The following is a 19403-nucleotide window of genomic DNA, read 5'->3' as shown; positions in this document are numbered from 1 at the left end:
TTGGGGAGAAGATAAAGGCTCGGATAACCCTGTTATCCCTACTCCCCACCTCTAACCCTCTTTGCAAAGCGCTCCCCAACTCTCAAAGGCCAGCTCCCCGCCTTAGCCCTTTCCAGAAGCCTCCCTCCTGCCAGCATCCACGGCTCCTCTGAATGGCAAGAGTTCATCCTCAGGCTCCTGACCTTCCAGTTTGTTCTGTGGTCTTCTCTGGACATGGAAGACCATCTCCCTAAGGCCCAGGGTAACTGGGGAGAGCAGGGAGATGATCTTCCATCATCAGCCACCTCAGCCTAAGCCTAGGCCCAGCCCCAGCCCCATCCACACCTGTGCAGAGCTCAGGGCTCCACGGCCTGGCGGGGGCAGCAGTGCTGTGGCTGGCTAGCATGCTTTGTCGAGATGTCAGCTGCTGCCCTACTTCACCAGGTGGAGCCCAGGATGGCAGCACGCCCTGGACAGCACCAATGCTGCTGCTGGGCTGCAGGAGCTTGGGCTCTTCTGCCCCAACTTTGCAGCAACCAAGCCAAGCCAAGCCAAAGCCACTCCCATGCATGCCCCGCTGCAGGACGCTTGGCTGCAGATTGAACACCAGGAAGGGAAAGTCACTTGACTCAGGACACTGACTTAGTTCCTTTGTGCCCCACAGAGTTAGGGAAACGTGGACGCAGGGTAACTGTGAGGCCCTGGGCAACACCAGGTGCCCATCCATCCTCACGGTGAACTTGCAGCACTGTTAGCATGCTCCGTATGTCACTTCACTAGACCCTGAGGAATCTGCCTGGCTGAACCAGAATATGCCCACCAGTCCCCGACCCAGCGGGCTCCTCACCATCACCCTAGCCCAGACCTGAAGGCTTAAGTGACAGAGGTGGCAACTGGTAAAAGGTCAGTGGAAAGTAGCAAAGAAGCTCTGCACAGCTCCCGCCCCTCCATGGTGGGCAGCCTTCCCCTCACCCCAGCCCACCCCTCCTCCTGCTCAGCCAGTTCCAGCCCCGCCATGGAGCAGCGAGGAGGAACTGGAGAGGGAATGAGGATCCAGCGCAGACCGCGGGGCCCTGGCCACCCACTCCTCCACCCCTGGCAGCACCGAGCCCCATCATCAGGCGCTAATTAAATCCCCCTAATGAGGAAATAAGGATGCAGGAGCCAGCTCCACCATGGCCTCCCCGGCCCACCGCTCTCGCCTCTCCATCGGACTTATCGCTCGTCACAGGATGTTTACAATAATTTTTAATTTGTGCAATTATTAATCACTTTTCTATCTGCCTCATTTGCATAATAATTAGTCATCTCACTGTTTGGCATGCCTGTGAATGACAGTGTTTTAAATTGAATTAAGATTTTAATATTCTATTTTCCTGCTTTCTTCCCCCTCCACACGCTAATCAAAGTCAGATTTGGCAGCCAGAGGGAGGGTGGGGCGGAGGTTGGCAAGCGCTGGACTTGGCCCGCTCTGCACTCCCGAGAACTGTGCCGGGAGAAGGGCATGTCTGGAGAAGGCAACGGCAGCCACCCCTCCCCCAAACCCTGGCACTTGAGGGGTCAACCCAGCCTTGGCTAACGGAAGTAGCGGTAATGAGTGAGGAGTGGGCAAAGGCAACTGGGGAGGGAGGGGATCACACTGGCTCAGTGGCACCAGAGATCCAGAAAAGTACTTTCATTTATTTTTTTTCCCCAAATAGGCTGCTTTTTAAAGGGAAGTTGAAAAGCATATTACAAGCCAGTAATTGATCCCTGGTTACTAGTCTAGGTTAACTTTGATGGCTCAGAATGCCCCAGGTAGAGAAGCAGGCCGGAGCAGTCTAAAACCCATTGCCATTCTTCAGATGTACTGAGAAAACAAATCTCTGCAGTGAGTGTGATTCCCCCGCCTGCACACGGCAGCAGGCCTCTGCCTGGGCGGCTTGCTCGCAGAGGCGTACCAGGGAGCGTGCGCTCCCACTGACAAGGGGCAACGAGCAGGGGCCCACTGTCCTGCATCAGGGGGCAGCTGTGGGTTTACAGATCTCTTGCTTTCTGCAAGCCCCCTCTGACCACTGTAGGAATTCTGCTCCAGCCTAGAAAAAGGCCTGCTCCACCTCAGCCTCCCGCTGCTATTGCCTCGCATGTTGCCATGGCAATCCCCGCGGCAACCAGGGATACCCATCGCTGTTCCAGAATTCTCTGCTTAGGCAGGGCAGCTCTGCCGCAGTCTGCTTAAGACACCTCCCCTTCTGCCATGGTATGACCACCAGCACATGGTCGGCAAAGCCTGGTACTGGCCTCTCCCTTCAGGTGAGTAGGGAGAGGAGATGGGCGCGAGGGACCCGTGCCGGACAAGCAACCAGGGGCCAGGCCATCACGGCTCAGGAAGGACCAAACTCCAGCTCAGCTTTCCCCGAGCCGGAGTAGGGCAAGGACCCCATCCTAGTACAGGATCCCTTCCTCCCAACTCTGCACTTAGGGGTCAAGGGAGGGAAAGCCCCTAGATGGGGAAGGCTAATTTTTCTATTTTCTGTACAGACAGGGTCTCACTCTTGCTCAGGCAGGCCCCAAACTCCTTAGCTCAAACCATCCTCCCACCTCGGCCTCCCAGAGTGCTAGGATTACAGGCGTGAGCTACCACACCTGGCCTACAGGGAGTTTTTGAGAAACTGGGCCCTAAGGCTTTGGGCTGTGTCCCCAACCCAAATGAGAGGAAGCACATAGCCTTCGTATGCTATTGTAAACCAGAGGAGGCAATACTTCGCTCCGGTACATCATTTCTCCGGGCACCCCAGCCCTGTAACTGCAACCAACTTCACCCACCACAGCCCTTCCTCCCACAGCCCCTGAACGGGGAAGGGAGCCTTTTAGGCAGTGAGACACATAGCTGGTGCTGCAGCAGCCTCTGCTGGCCACCTTGGCCTTCCACAGCTCACCTTGGGACGAAAAGAAGGCCAGGGACCCTCAGAACTATGCTTACCATGAGTTCCAGCTGACCTGGGACAATTCTGGTTTACACCTGCTGTCTCGGCATAATTATTAATAGCAAACACACGCACACACCCTTCACTCTCAGTATCCCAGTTTGGATGATAAATTAAATGGTCTCTAATCACAGCCAAGTTCAGGGTCCCAGAATGCCTGGGGAGAAGCAGGCGAAACGCTGAGCATAGAGATGAACAACCTCCTCTCCGGCCCCACCCAGAGGAGGAGCTACTCCCTTTTAGGAAATTCAGAGTTCGCTGCCCTGAGCCAGGGCAAAGGCATCTTGATAGTCCTACCTGGGGCAGGAGGGAAAGCAGACAGTGGGGAGAAATACTTGACGGAGGGAACAGAAAGAAGAAAGAAAGAAGAGCAGATGCAGCAGGAGGGCGGGAAGCATGCAGGGAGTAGAATGCTGTCACCTCATGTGTCCAGCAGGTGGCGACACTGAGTCGTGTGCAGTGCACCTCCCCATTGCAGCCGGGCAGCCTCGTCCACCTCGTTGCCTTGTAAGGCTCGGGGAGGGGCTCCTGCCCTTCTGCAAAGCCCACCTAGATGGCAAAGCCTCTCTCCCCTTTACCCTACTCTTCATCTGCTTTTCTCCAAATGATCCCCTCACCTGAACCACAAAATTTGTAAGTTAAGACATTTCACAAGCCCACACACCTCCTCCCTCACCCACCCAAGAGACAAGGAGACAAGGAAGAGAAGCCAGAGCTCCAGGGAACGAGACCCCAGACTCCTTCCTCCTGCACTGGCGCCTGGTTGATGAAAGGCTCCTTGGGAACCCCTTTTTCTCCACCCATCTGGGTCAGGAGTTTCCGAGAACAGAGGTATAGGGACCACTGTGGGTTTTTTGTAGGGTGGGAGTGAGGTCATAGAAATCAGAAACCATCATTCAGAGAAGTTAATGCAAATTAGCTGCAAAGTAATTAGCTGCAAAGTAAACAAATGCACATTTTTTATATCAGGAGTCACCAGTTGTGGCATTTGGAGGACCAAGAGAGCAGCGACAGTCCCCACTCCACAGAGCCTTGGCAAAGGCAATGAGAACAGAGCCCTGGGCTGGTGCAGAAAACCTGGTGCAGACAGGTTTTCTGCACCACTGTCCCATTCCCGAGTCCCCACTCCTGAGTCCCTCCACGTGATGCAGTGGCCAGACCTGCAGGAAGCAGGGGAAGTCACATCCTGCACTCAATCCGCTGGGAGTCTAGTTGACTGGTCCTTGGGCCTCAGTCCCATGGCCCCTCCCACCATTGCCCCTCCAGGCTAATGCCAACATTCTCCCCAGGGATGTGGCTGGAGCCAATTTGGGATTTTGTCCCCCTTTTCTCTGTGCAGGAAAGGATTATTGTGAAAAGGAAAAATTAGGATCACAAAATTCTTGGGAAGATTTCAAAGATGCCCTGCCTACATCTGCACATCATTAATAAAATAGCTGCTGAGTTCTGGAACCCTTGCCCAGTTCTTACCTGCAGTGGAACCTCAACCTAGCATTTAGTTGAATTCAGCAAATATTTGAGTGTCTTCTAAAGGCCAGTCCTTGTGCTGGAGACTGTGGTCTCTGCCTTGAATATGCTCTTAGTTTGGCAGGGGGAGAAAATCACATCATAATCATTGTATAATGAGATTGATACTGGAATCAGGTAGGTACAAGTATTACGAGAGTGAGCCCAAAGAGGAAGCATTTAATTCTGCCACTCTACCAACAGCAAGGGAGCCAGGGAAAACTTCACGAAGGAAATGACATTTGAGCTGGGCCCTGAAGGAGGAGTAAAGGTTTGCTAGGCAGAGGAAGACTAAGGCAGAAGCAGTAGCTTGGAAAAAGCAGAGGCCTGAAAGACTGGTGTTTGGCCAGGCGCAGCACAAGGTTCGGAGAATGCAGGGAAGAGGTCGGTAAGCCAGGCTGCCAGTGGCCTTGAGAGAATGCTGAGGAGATCGGACACACCCTCTAGACAAGGGCTTCATCCTGAATCCGCTTCCTGCATAACCCTGGCGGACGCTCCTGTCCTCAGCCTCCCCTGTCGATATTGGGATAATCGTGCTTCCCCCACTCTGTTCCCAAAGGCTCCCTGTCGCTGGCCCTGGGTTGGCTGGCAGAGCCACTCCAGGAATATCTGACAGGGAAGTTCATGTGCTAATTCATCACTCATCTGATATCACACACATGACCATCAATTAGCGCAGCTGATTAGAAACCTCCACTCAGGAGCTGTGGGGGCTCCTGAAGGCACTGAGTGCACTCGGGCCTCCTCTCACCCAGAGTAATCACCCCCACACTCATTCATTCATCTGAAGAAAGAGCATAGGCTTTGGTATTTCTGTGGTCTTTAGCCTCAGTTTCCTGACCTACACAATGAAGATGTTAGCATCAGCTTTGTTAGGTGGTTGTAAGATTAATGTATGGAAAGTGCCTCCATTTAGTGCCCACAGTAGTACTAAATAAATGATAGCTATTAGTTCTGGAGTGTAAGGCCTTGGGCCAGGAGCTAGGGATTTGAAAATGAGTAAGAGACAGTTCCTGACCATTGGACCTCACAATCCGCAAAACAGCGTGATAAATGTCTTCAAACTGCCATGAAAACTCAAAGAAAGGCTGAGTCAGTAAGCAGATCCTGTCCTGGGGGCAGCAACAAGTTTCAATTCTGAGTTCCTATGTAGAAGTGGGCAGACAGGGCCCTTCTAGCCCCTGCCATGTAAGCTGGGGGTCTCCCAGTATCTCAGATGGTTGCTTCAGCAGTAGCTTTGTCTCTGTCAGCACTTTCTCTTTAGTTCACACTGAAAGACTTTCCAAATTGGGACTCAGAAGCTAAGTCCTCTCCAGCATGAGGCCAGGCTAATCTGAGCCTCAGGAGGAGGAATGGGTCCAAATAACCCCCAACTCAGCCTCCTCCTCTCCTGGACCAAGAAAAACCAGGAAAAAGCCCAGCATCCCACCACTTTTCATGTTGAAAAAGTGTAGAAGAACAAGAAAGGGGGATTTCTAGAGACTAAAAGTAACTATATTGGGTCCAAAATACCAACTGCACAAGTAAGAGATGGGGGCAACACGGCTCCCTCTCCTCTCTCACAGGATGTGTAAGGGAGTCACGGGAGCTTCTGATAACAGGTCGAGCAGTGGGAATCAATGGTGTGGTCTGGTCACCATGAAAGCTAAGTCAATCTTAAAGACACTGATTAAAACGCAGGGTGTCCCAAAAGTCACCATACATAGGGAAAATGGGAAATTGTAGCTAAATGTACCTTCATTTTACAAAATACTCATTACAAAATTTTACATAGTTTTTCCCTTGTATGGAGACTTTCAGGACACCCTGTGTAATATCTAGACTGAGGGAAGTGACACTTACTGTACTCTGATCAGAGCCCCCTGGGCATTATGGCCCCGCTGTAACCGGAGTGAGTTCAGAGAGGATGGTGTGGGGCTCAAACTCATGCGTAAAATGGATAGCTGAAGAAACCGGAAAAGAAAGGCAAATGGACCCAACAGCTTTCTTCTAATGGCCCTGTAACTGTGACACTACTTCCCGAACACAAAGGAGGTATCACAATAAAGGCGGGAAATGCCTTACTGTCAGCCATTCAGCCACAGAAATCCTAGAGACAGTTCTATCAGTTTTGCTCAAGGCCCGTGTGACATATTCCAACCCACACCAATCCACCACTGCGGGATGGTGCAGATTCAGGAATAGTCCCTCTAGTCCTTTCAGTCTGTCCCTGAGCTCCGTTTATGACTCTTGGGACCCATCTTGAGATCACCCTCCAGGGTTAACCTCCAGGCATCCCTCCAGACCTCTGCTGACCTCCAATCTCTCCTAGGATCCTTCATCCTTTTCCTCCTGCCTCTTCCTCTTGTGTCAGCCCCAGCATGGTTGTCATGCTTGGTTCTGCTGTTGGATTGGGGGTGGAGGAGAAGAAAGTGGCCCTCTATGAGAAGTGTCTGTAAACACAATTAAACCTTCTGTGTATGAAGATTAATGTCCTACTATCTTACTATGTAAAAGATTGTCTGCTTCCTTTCTTAAGTTTCAATACAAAACCCTGTTCCTGCTACCTTAACCTTGTGGCCCCAAGAAGGGAAGCAGGTAGGGCACAGGAAGAAGATTTATCCTAACACATCTAAAATGTTGTTAGATAGAAAAGGGTTAGTCTGTTTTTATAAGCTGCAAGATGGATAATTCAGACAAATGGTGAAGCCACGGGGAAAGACAATTGAAAATATCTAGAGTTGCTCAGGAATGGAATACATTATGGCCCAGGAGGGGTGACAGAGTGGAAAGTGTTCAAACAGGGGTGGGAACAGCACTTCACAGAAATGCGTGTTGCCAGGGGATGCCAGCACTGGAGTAGGTGTAAGAATTAGCTCTTGTTGAAGACCCTTCGAACTTTGATTCTAGAATCAATAAAATTAACACTGCATTTCCATGGGACTAGAGCGGGGACTGGCATTGAGCTAGTAAACTGATGGAAAATACTTTAAATTAATTGGTATGGAGAAAGTGGAGTGAACAGAAGTCCTTTAAGGTATCTTCCGACTCTGAGATTCCTATTTTGTGATTCCAGGTTCTCAAAGGGAGCCAGCGACTGGCAAATCTATACAGCTGACAAGATGCAGCTCGACCTTCAGGACAACAGCTGGTGAGTGCACGTGGGGGTGGAGGGACGGAGTGGAGATGAGGGCAGGAAAAGAAAGATACCTGAAGGGCCAGAACTTGGACATGAACACACGCACATACACACACACACCCACGCACACACACACACACACACACACAGTAGAGATCCAGAACCAGACTTGAGGCTGGTGGCAGAGGCAAGGCCCAAAAATCTTGAGGCCTAATTCCACAATCACCCCCTGCCCTAGCTGCTGGTCATGGTAGTCTGTTGCTGGTGACACAGCTCTGCCTCCACCTCCTCTCCCAAAGCCAGTGCAGTGGTTTTCACATGCACAGAAGGCCCACGGCAACCTAAGACACCAAACCTCAGAACCAGTCCATTTGCCAAAGCACAGGAGCCCACTCAGGAGCTGGGGACAGCAGATAGGGCTGAGCAGAGAAGCTACAGCCAATATGACCCAGCCACTGGGTCAAAGTGTCCCCTTTAGCCATCTCTGTAGGCTCTGAGACTGTGGGTAAGTGTCCCCTAGGCACATCACTACCTGGCATCCCCCTTCTTACTCCCGTCCCTGTCCCAAAGCTCCTGCTCTTTGCCTCCCTCTCTCCAAAGCAGGGAGCACAGGCAGACGACATAGTACGCTCCCTGTCCTGGGCCCTGCCCAGACCTAGTGATTCAGACACAGCCCTCTCAGGGTTCCCATTGCCTGCCCCCACTGTGACTGCAGGCTCCCCACATCAACCGCAGGTAAGATGGCCCTCAGTAGCCCACTCTCTCCATCCTGCAGGACACCTACGTTCCTCACCCCACTCTGTCTCCTCCCATTCACACAGGCAAAAAGGGGGGCTTTCTTCACCAGTCAAAAAGCTGCCCACCCTCTCCCAATCTCCCACTCTTCAACCTCAAACACTGAGTCGTGAGTTCTACTTGTGTCCAAAACGTGGCCAGTACAGAGGACCACCCTTCCTCCCTCTCCCTGAGGAACTAGAGAGGGTTCCTCAAGGTCTCATGGGGTGTAGCCTTGGAAGCAACCCCTGCCTCAGCTCGACCCATCTTATGCTCCTAGAGACCATTCTTTTCCCCGCCCCTTAGGAGACACCATGGCAACTGCACCAAGCCCAGGGGTGGGGTGCCCTTCTATCTGGAGCCCCAGGAGATCCACCCGTCTATTCAGGAGTCCACCACTGACCATCTTTGTGGTAAGCCACCCTGCCCCCAACCAGCACTACCTTCAAGGCCAAATGAAACAACCAAAAAACCTCAAATCCTCATTAAAAAATAACTGCTTTTGAAATGCCATATGCCCTTAAATGCAGAGAACTATCCACCCCACCCTACTCTTGCCACCAGTTCTTACTGATCTAGCCTCAAATAAATTCAAATTAGAAAGCCAGACATGGTGGCTCATGCCTGTAATGCCAGCGACTCAGAGGGTCACTTGAGGCCAGGAGTTTGAGACCAGCCTGAGCTACATAGCAAGACTGCCTCTAAAAGAGTAACAAAAAATTAGCTGGGTATGGTGGTACATGCCTGTTGCCCCAGCTATTTGGGAGGCTGAGGCAGGAGGATCACTTAAGCTCAGGAGTTCAAGGTTGTAGTGACCTATGATTGCAACACTCTAGCCCAGGTGACAGAGCAAGACTCCATCCCATCTCTTAAAAAAAAAAAAAATTGGGTCCTGTATGGACACTACCACCAGCACCTACCTATCCCTCAGTAGGGGCAGTGGGTAACAGAAGGCTGCCACGGGGACGAATCACTAAAACAGGCCAAGCACTTCTCCTCCCCTTCCTCTAGACACTGCCACTACCACTCCTGAAGAAGACCTCGCCTGCTTGACTGCTCTTCTCCAGACAGGGCAGCCCTCAATCCCACCCAGCAAGAGACGCTGGCTCTCCAAACACAGCCAGAGAATAGTGACCCTGGTGTTCAGGTAAGGTCAAGAGTGAGAATGGGGTCAGCAGAGACTGGGGACATGTGCCACTTCTGCAGCAGACACGCTCTGGAGGTATCTTACTATTTTAAGAGAAGATACTATTTATTAAGCACCTAGGACATGCCAGACACTAGCTAGATACTTTATTTCAGATCCTCTCCCTAGACAGGAATATATTATCCTGATTTTACAAATAAGGAAACTGTGGCTCAGAGAAGTTAAGTAACTTGCTAGAAGGTAACCCCGATGACCTCTCACTCTAAGAGACTGACCCCCACTGATGACTGTCCAGCCCCATTAATGAAGGGAAGGTCAGAAGGACCACCCTGAACAAACTGTGCTTCCCACCAAGGGGGCACAGCAGCAGGAAGCTGCTCTGCAGTCGTTAGACGCCCAGGAGGAAATAGCCCCAGGAGATATTAAATACCGTCTGGAGCCCCTTCACATGGCTCCACTGGAGATGAAACGCCCAAGCTGCTTTGGCCAGTACTCCAAGCCTCAAGGGGTCCCCTTCAGTACAACCTATGGAGAAAGCTTCAAGCCCTGGAAGATAGAGCCCGTGACTCACTGTGGGGAGAAATCCTCCCATTCAGGTGAGACTTGGCGTGGTGGGGTCCAGGTAATAGGGGACAGAGGAATGGCATTCTGTGTAAAGCAAAATCTGAATCCTCTGTTCCCGACCCACCTTACTTTACCCTACCCAGGAGCAGTCCCATGCCCCAGACACACCCAGTGGTGGGAACCACCAACCCAGGAGAATACAGTACAAAGCAAGGGCCCCGGCCCTCCCTCTTCAAGAACCCCTTAGGTAATATTTGGCTACAAGGACATTCTCTGGGAAGGCACCATCCCAACCGCCCTGTCCTAGCCTTCCCTCCTGCCTGCTTTGGCTAGGCCAGCTGCCGGTCCAGGCTTTCAAAATTCAGGTGAGGCCACTCTGGGATTCCACACTAAAGACCCTTTGTTCTGGTCTTGGAAAGACAACTCCAAGGTCAGAGTGTTGGAAGAGACAGTGCTGATATATTTTGGGTCTGCTATCCCCATTAAACAAAAAGGGGGAGAAAGGCCCAGAAACAAGAAAGGGTTTAGTCAAGTTGAGCCAGTCGGCAGGAGCTGGGGTCCATGTTCCCCACCTTTAATCTCATGACTTTGCCACCTAGGGGAGGCCCTCTGCACACTTTCTTGCCCCCCCAGATGACTACAACATGACCACTACTCATCAGATTTCCTTCCAGAAACCTCTTCTTGGTCAGTCAGTATTCTCACCCCACATTCAGGGCAGAAAAGTAGCACGTACAGAGCACCCGGGCCATATGGAATACATCAGCCAGTATCAGAGGGACTTCCAGGCCCCAGGGTAAGTCCTTGCACCTGCCCCAGACAAGAGCAGCCAGGGCTTCAAGTGAGTAACTGGTACTGTCAGCAAGCTGCGGTGTTGCCATGGGGGAAGGGGCCAGAAAAGGACCCTATTTCCCAAGACAAAGGTAATAACATCAGAACTCAGTCATTCATTCATTTCAAAGACATAGCTATAGAAGGCAACATAGCAAAGAACTAATTATTTTGGAGTCTTGGATCTCCATCTAGCTTAGCTTTACTTAGTCCTCTCCCTTTGCACAAGATTTGAGTAAGGACAAAATGCATGCTGTTCATAATTGGGGGTCGGCCCCTTCCCCTGTGCATCCATGGGAGACATGAACCCCAACTGCAAGCCAGGAGGTGGAATAACCAGTCTAATCCAGTGCCCATGAAAGCACAGGGAATCAGGCTTCCCACTTGCCTGTCCTTGTCCTGGCTTCTCCCTGTTAAAGCCTGTTTCTGCTAGGGCTCAGGATGGCCCTATACATCCCTCTGACTCATCCCTATCAGGTTAGAAGGCCCAGCTCAAACCCAAAGCCAGTAATACACGCTTCACAAATGTTATAGAAACTGTAGTCCTATTCCAAAGCAGTGGGTGAAAGGATAATCTTCACCCGGAAGTGATCAGGGACACCAGCCTAGCGACAAAAACCGCTCTTCTCCCCACCAGCAAACGTACTTCCAAGCTCTTGTCTCCCAGGATCCCAGTCTCTAAGCTGTAGCCTCTAGCTGCCTGACAGGGCGCTTTAGAAATGCTCTCCATGGCCCTGTCCTTTGGCTGCAGGTATCTCGTCCTCTCTGCTCAGTTGTAGCATGGTAACTGAGGTGTGTGAAAAGAAACAGAGATAAAATAAATTAAAATTTTATGTTCAGAGAAGCAATAAAGAAATTTTAATTTGATTACCTGAAAACACACTGTACAGTTTAGGCCAACCCACAAACAAAAGGCCAAGAAACAAGCTGATGACACAGTACCCTTCTATTTGTGTGCCTGACTTGGCTCACAGGGGTAGATCCCGACCTGTAGAAATATTTTTCCCCTTGCAGCAAATATATCCAGCATGTGCAAAAGGAAACTGCCCCTGGCTGGCCGCCCACTACTCAGCTGCATCAGGAGCTGAGCCGGCCAAAGCAGATGACCATCCTGGGTGGGAACAGCACTGCCAAGTTTGATGGAGACACAGTGACCAGGGTAAAGTGCCCAAGCCCTCTGTCAAGAGGTAATCAGAATAAGGGTCCTAACTATTCCTTCAGGACAGGGGCAGGGAACAAAAGAGTTTACCCTGCCAGCATACCACAACCCTACTTTTCTTGGGAGACCCAGGGATGTGGCTTTTCCTAACGTACAACCATTCAGACCCTGATCTCTCCCTGACCACAGAGGTAACTTACGTACACACTTAACATATATGTTTGACACATAGTAAGTACTTAATGAAAGAGAGCAATTAAAACTATTATTATGATGTTCCAAGACATGCATTTCTCTCTTCCCAGTTGTCTTATCTACCCAAAACCCCTGTAAAAAGAGTCAAGGGTAAGTGCCCCTCTAGCACACTTGGGGTCTTCAAAGCCAAGTTCCAAACTGAAACTACCAGCAAGAAATTCTTCCAGGACTGGGGAGCTCAGCCTCAAGTATGCTATGGACCCCATGACACAGGCTATGAGAAGCCCCCGGTAAGAGGTGCTGTGGGCAGGAAACAGTCCCATAGACTGCCCCCTCACCTCCTACCTTGCTACGACAGTGAGGATGGGTAGGGGGAGAACTGCAGGGAGAAGAATCTGATGTTTAAATTCTGACTCTCTCCCAACTCAGAGCAATTGTGAGCAAGTGAAACCCTCCACACAAACATTTCCTCTCCTGCCAAAAGAAAGAGAAAATAAGGTGGGTGCAGTGGCTCCCGCTTGTAATCCTAGCACTTTGGGAGGCCGAGGCAGCAGGATTGCTTGAGGCCAGAAGTCGAGACAAGCTCTGAGCAAAAGTAGGACCCAGTCTCTACAACAAATACAAAAATTAGCCAGGCGTGGTGACGCATACCTGTATTCAGTCCTGACTACTCAGGAGGCTGAGATGGGAGGATTGCTTGAGCCCAGGAGTTTTGAGGTTGCAGCGAGCTATGATGACGCCACTGCACTATACCCTAGGTGACAGAGTAAGATCTTGTCTCCAAAAAGAAAAAAAGAGAGAGAGAAAATAAAATGGGCCCTGCTTACTAAGCACTAGAGATTGTATTTTTACCTGCGAGAGGATAAAGTCACTTAGCTGACAGAGGGCGCTGGGTGTGGTATGTGGAGAGGGGAATACGCTCCTTTTTCAGCTGACTGCACTCTCTCTATCCCCTCCCCATGGGGTGGGCTCACAGGCACCACCTGAGGATCAAACCACCACCAGGACTGCCTACATGCCCTTGTTTTCTGAAAGGGTGAAGCTGTGTGAGCCCAAGAGCAACAGCATCAAGTCTGAGGCAAGCAGTTTCTCAACTGAGCACAGGAAATCATTCAGGTACAAATGAGAGACTGAGTCATCTGCAGACATGGTAATGTAGTTTGCAAAGAAAGCCAGCATCACAGGGGAGACATGACTCAGTTCCAGCCCAGCCCCATAATCTCTCTATTTTTACAGGCCAGTCCAGCTGCCTGAAAGCCAGCTCCAGAAGGATTTGTGTCTCAAAAATAGAAAATCAGAGAGACTGCCCAAATAACCTACATGAAAATACACGCTTCAGCACACACATTTCCTAACCAGCTCAAGTGGGAAACTGAGGTTTCAAGATGGCTACCTCATATCCTAGATGCAGCTTTCTCATTGGGGCTGCCCAGCCACACCCTAACCCTAAGCCAGCTCTCTGACACTAACTGAGCAAGGGTGAGTAACCTCTTTAGAAAGGAATGATGCACTACAAGTCCTGAAGGTCAGTGTGTTCCAGGAGACCCAAAGGAAAAGGAGGTCAGAGCGATTCCTTCTTACCAGTGCGACAATGGCAATGGCAAAGCGTCAAGGCTTTTCCAGTCAGTACCAGCAGCTAATTATATTCTATTTGAGCCAAAGTGTCTGCTCAGTGGTTCTTTTATTTTTTTTTACATTTTTTAATTCAGATATAATTCCCATACCATAAAGCTCACCCTTTTAAAGTGTACTAGTCAGTGCCTTTTAGCATGGCTCACTGCTACAGTCTAAACTTGAGAGTGGAAAAGGCAGCATAGGAAAGGAAGGAGAGCAAGAGGGTCTGAATTTGAGAAAAGAAAAAAAATCTTCTATGTAGACGAAGGTTTCCAAAGCCCAAGAAAGGGAGATTCTGGTAAAACCCTAAATACTAGGTCTTTCACTTGAAATTTTTTACCATATTGGTAACAGGGTTATGTACTGGATCTAAGGCCTATTATTTTTGAAAAGTGTGTATAGCCCCAGGGCCCTGCTTTCCTCAGTCTAGAAAAGGCATTTCACACTGCCCTCTAGTAGCCAGCCTAGGAAATGACAGCCAGCCAGGAGCTGGAGAACTTGGGATCTCTGCCCAGTAAGACATGCCCTGTTCTCCCATTTAAAGGCAGAGTAATTGGGGTGCGGGGAGGGTGTTAAAAATTTCCGCCAATATCTACTAAACACAGAGCACACCTAGAATAGAATCTATCTGTCTCGCCTATACCTTAGTCTCTGCTTAAAAACAGATAATAAATTCCTTTGTTAAGGAAAAAAAGTGATTTAAGATTTCCAAAGCCATGGGGGCCTACTGAAGTGAGGTGTTCCTAAGAAACAGTGTGGGGTCCCACAAAAATCGAGTTAAAACCTGAACCCATGTTGAAACAAAACCGAGCTGTGCAGAAGAGACGTAACAATAGGCTTGCTGAATGCCACCTCTGCCAAGGAAAGGGGCTGGCTTGCAAAGTAGCTTACTTGTGTATAATATAATCTCAAAAGTAGAAGCTTAGAGTAGGATCCTGTCTAGAGCCTGCATTCCTTGGGGTTTGTTTTATTTTTAAATAAACTTTTTATTTTGGAATAATTTTATATTTACAGAAAGGTGTAAAAACACTAGAGTCTTGTATACTCTTCACCCAATTCCTCTAATATTAACATCTTATATAGCTATGGTACATTTGTCAAAACTAAGAGATTAACATTGGCATATTCTATGAACTTCAGATTTTATTTAGATTGCACCAATTTCTCTATTAATGTCCTAAGCTTAGGTCTTTTAAAAAAAAAATGTTTATAGCAGGGAGCCAAAGGACCAGATAGGCAGTGCGGCTTAGAGAAAAGAACACCAGGGTCTAGTCCTAATGGCCACATGCAAACTATAGAACTGGAGAGTTTTATTTTCTAAGCTTTAAAAGTACTTTCATCTCACAAATGCTGACCTCTAGACACAATTTCTGTTTACCTTTCATCTTCCCACCTAAGCTCTTCTCCGACAATCACTGGCCAGAGTTAGGGAAGAGACATCCCTAACTTGGTAAGTGATCTCAGTTGATATTCCCATTAGAGAATGGAGTCCCTTTGGGATTTCCAGATCTCAAAATTATTTCAAATCCATGTATGTCTCAAATGGCTGAAGGATGGACAGCCTTTCTTCAGGAGTCTGAGAAGTGCATAATGTGGCAGAGATAACTGTCCAACATCTACTTTTCCCTTCTTTTTGAGCACACATCTCAGGCTTGCGACAAGGTTCTAGCCAACAGAACAAGTGGAAGTGTATGCCAGTTCTAGGGAGGGCCCAATCCTCCAAGCTCTGCTGAACTCACTAAAATGGCAAGACCTAAAGCAACCTTGGAAACCATGTTGAAGTTGGCATCAGGCTGATCTCTAAACCATTACATAGAGTATACCCCTCCCACTTCCTCAACCTGAAACTACCTAGACATTGAGTAAGCAGAGAGGAAAAAAACTTCTATTTGGAGTCTGCTATAGCAGTTTAACCTAGCATAACTAATACAGGTACTAAATGTCAATACCATCAGAGTAAGACCTTGCTTCTGGAGCTGCACTTAGGGTCTTCAGTGCACAGAACTGAGTTGATCACAGGCCTTAATTCATAGCACAGTTATCACTTTCATCCACACATCCATCCATCCTTCTTTTGTTTTCCTTTCCTCCCTTCCTTCTCCATTCTAGTCCCATGCCGTTCTCTCCCAGGCCCTATTCTATTGATAAAGGTATATATCATCCTCCTTAAAAAATGTTGTTTTGTGTGTAATTTACTTAGCTGATTTTTGCTGTAAATCTCATTGTTTCTTTCTTTCTTCTTCACCTGGAGTCTATCATGTTGCTAAGGTCCTAACAGCCAACATCTGACTGCTTTTAAAATAATATTTCATCATATACATACACCACATTTTGCTTATCAATTCCCTTAGTCATGGAAAGCTGCTTCCAACTTCTTGCTATCCAAACTATACACAGATAAACATCCTTATCTGTAATATCTTGAGGATTTGTGCAAGTTTTTCTTAAGGATATAACCAGGAGTGCAACTACTGTCATGTACGTACATATTTAATGTATTAGTTACGTGTTGCTGTATAACAACTACCCTAAAAGCAAATTACCTATCCTAAATGTCTTAGCAGCTTAAAAGAATAACAACTCACAGAATGAGAGAAAATATTTGCAAATCACTTATCTGGTAAGGAACTTGTAACCAAGATATATAAAGAATTCTTTACATAAGTGTACCTGTGTACAAATATATATGAGATATATATATATATGTATGACAGGTAACCCAAATGAAAAATGGACAAAGGATTTGAATAAACATTTCTCTAATACATATATAAAGATGCTCAACATCATTAGCCATTGGGAAAATGCAAATCAAAACCATAATTGACATACACCACCTCACACCCACTAGGATGGCTATAATCAAAAAGACAATAAGAAGTATTGGCAAGGATGTGGAGAAATTACATTTCTTTGAAAGAAGTTTGGCAGTTCTTCAAAAAATTAAACATGGAGTTACATATGACCCAGCAATTCCACTCCTAGGTATTAATATGTATCTAAGAAAAATGAAAGCATACATCCACACAAAACCTTAACCATGAATTATTCACAGCAGCATTATTCATAATAGCCAAAAAGTAGAAACAACTCAAATACCCATCAAATGATGCATGGATAAATAAAAAGTGGTATATCCACACAAGGGAATATTATTCAGCCATAAAAAAGAATGAAGTACTAATAAATGTTACAATATGGATAAACCTTGAAAATATTATCCGAAGCTAAAGAAGCCAAACACAAAAGTCCATATGCTGTATGACAGTCCCAATCACATATCATATGAAAGTACAGAATAGGCAAATCCACAGAGACAGAAAGTGATTAGTGGTTGCCTAAGCCTGAGGGAGCTGGGGGAAAGTGGGGGGTGACTGCTAATGGGTACAAGATTTCTTATATCCACAAGGTGATGAAAATCTTTTAAAATTAATTGTGGTGATAGTTATACAACTCTGTGATATACTAAAAACCACTGAATCATATACTTTAAATGGTCAAATTATGTAATATATAAATTATCTCAATAAAGCTATTTTTAAAAACATACGAAACTTCTATTATCTCACAGCTTCTCTGGGTCAAGGACTTGCAGCTGGGTGTTCTGGCTCAGGATCTCTCATGAAGCCGTGGTCAAGTTGTCGATCAGGAATGCAAGCACCTGAAGGCTTAAATAGAGCTGGAAGATCCACTTCCAAGGTGGTTGGCTCACATGGTTGGCAACTTGGTATTGGCTATTGGTGAGAGGCCTCAGTGCCTCTCCACATGGGCCTCTCCAGAGGACTGCTTGCATGTTCTCATGACATGGAGGCTGGCTTTCTCTAGAGCAAGGATCCAAGATAGTACAAGGCAGATGCTTCAATGTCTTTTATGACATAGCTTCAGAAGTCATGCACTACAGTACACCCTATTGGTCACACAGGTCAGCCCTATTCATTGTGGGAGGGGACTACACAAGGGCTTAAATACCAGAGAGCAGAGATTATTGGGGGCCATCTCGAAAGCTGGCTACCACACTTAATGATGATAATGACAATGATAATAATCATAGCTAGTAATTTTATGACACTGTGTGCCAGGCACTGTTCTAAGCTTACAATAAACCCATGAGGTGGCCAGGCGCAGCGGCTCACACCTGTAATCCTAGCACTCTTGGAGACCAAGGTGGGAGGATCTCAAGGTCAGGAGTTCAAGACCAGCCTGAGCAAGAGCGAGACACCATCTCTATAAAAAACAAAAAACTTAGCTGGGTGTGGTGGTGTGCACCTATAGTCCTAGCTACACAGGAAGCTGAGGTAGGAGGATTGCTTGAGCCCAGGAGTTTGAGGTTGCACTCTCCTATGATGATGCCGCTGCATGCTAGCCAAGGAGATAGAGCAAGACTGTCTCAAAAAAAAAAAAAACCCACACCTATGAGGTTAATACTGTTATCTCCATTACGCAGATGAAGAAACTAAGGCACAGAGAAGTGGCTTGCCGAAGTCACACAGCTAGCAAATGACATTGCTGGGATTCAAATTCAGGCAGTATAGCTCCAGAGCCACACTGAAAAATTAGGTAATATTGTATCCTAGATATTACTTAATTTCAGTAAGTTTCATCCATTTGTTCTCCAGAATGGATGCACCAGCTGAAATTTTCTGTGAGTCTTGATTCCCCAGGAGAGTTCAGGCTCTTGCTTATTTTTGCCAAACTAATAGACAAAGTAGAAATTCATTGTTTTAATTTGCATTTCTCTAATTACTAGTGAAGTAATACATTTAGTAGCCATTCTGGTCCTCTCTTTTGATTTTACCTATTCACATTCTTCACATATTTTTATTTGTTGTCTTTTTCTTCCTGATTTGCAAGAGCTCTTTCTATATTCAACCCCCTATATGTGTAATCCCTTGTCAGTTTTAGACATTGCAAATATTTTCCCCTAATCTATACACATCTTTAGCTTTGACTATGGGATGCTTTGCTGAATAGAAATCTTTAATTACGAAGTAGTTGAAACTATGTTATGGATTGTGCTTCGGGATCTTATTTAAAAAAATCTATTTTTGGCCGGGCGAGGTGGCTCACGCCTGTAATCCTAGCACTTTGGGAAGCCGAGGCGGGTGGATCGCTCGAGGTCAGGAGTTCAAGACCAGCCTGAGCGAGACCCCGTCTCTACTAAAAATAGAAATAAAAATTATCTGGACACCTAAAAATATATATAGAAGAAATTAGCTGGGCATGGTGGCGCATGCCTGTAGTCCCAGCTACTCAGGAGGCTGAGGCAGTAGGATCATTTAAGCCCAGGAGTTTGAGGTTGCTGTGAGCTAGGCTGACGCCATGGCACTCACTCTAGCCCGGGCAACAGAGTGAGACTCTGTCTCAAAAAAAAAAAAAAAAAATCTATTTTCACTCCAAGGTCACAAAGACATTCATCATTTGCTCCTACTAGCTTTATCATGTTACCTTTCATTTAGGCCTTTAATTGCTTTGGGGTTTGTTTTTATTTTATATGGTATGAGGATGCAACTTTATTTCTGTCCATTTAAGCCAATTTTTCTGAGCACCATT

Source organism: Lemur catta, chromosome 7, assembly GCF_020740605.2.
Source record: "Lemur catta isolate mLemCat1 chromosome 7, mLemCat1.pri, whole genome shotgun sequence".
Classification (NCBI taxonomy): Eukaryota; Metazoa; Chordata; class Mammalia; order Primates; family Lemuridae; genus Lemur; species Lemur catta.
This window is presented reverse-complemented; position numbering follows the sequence as displayed.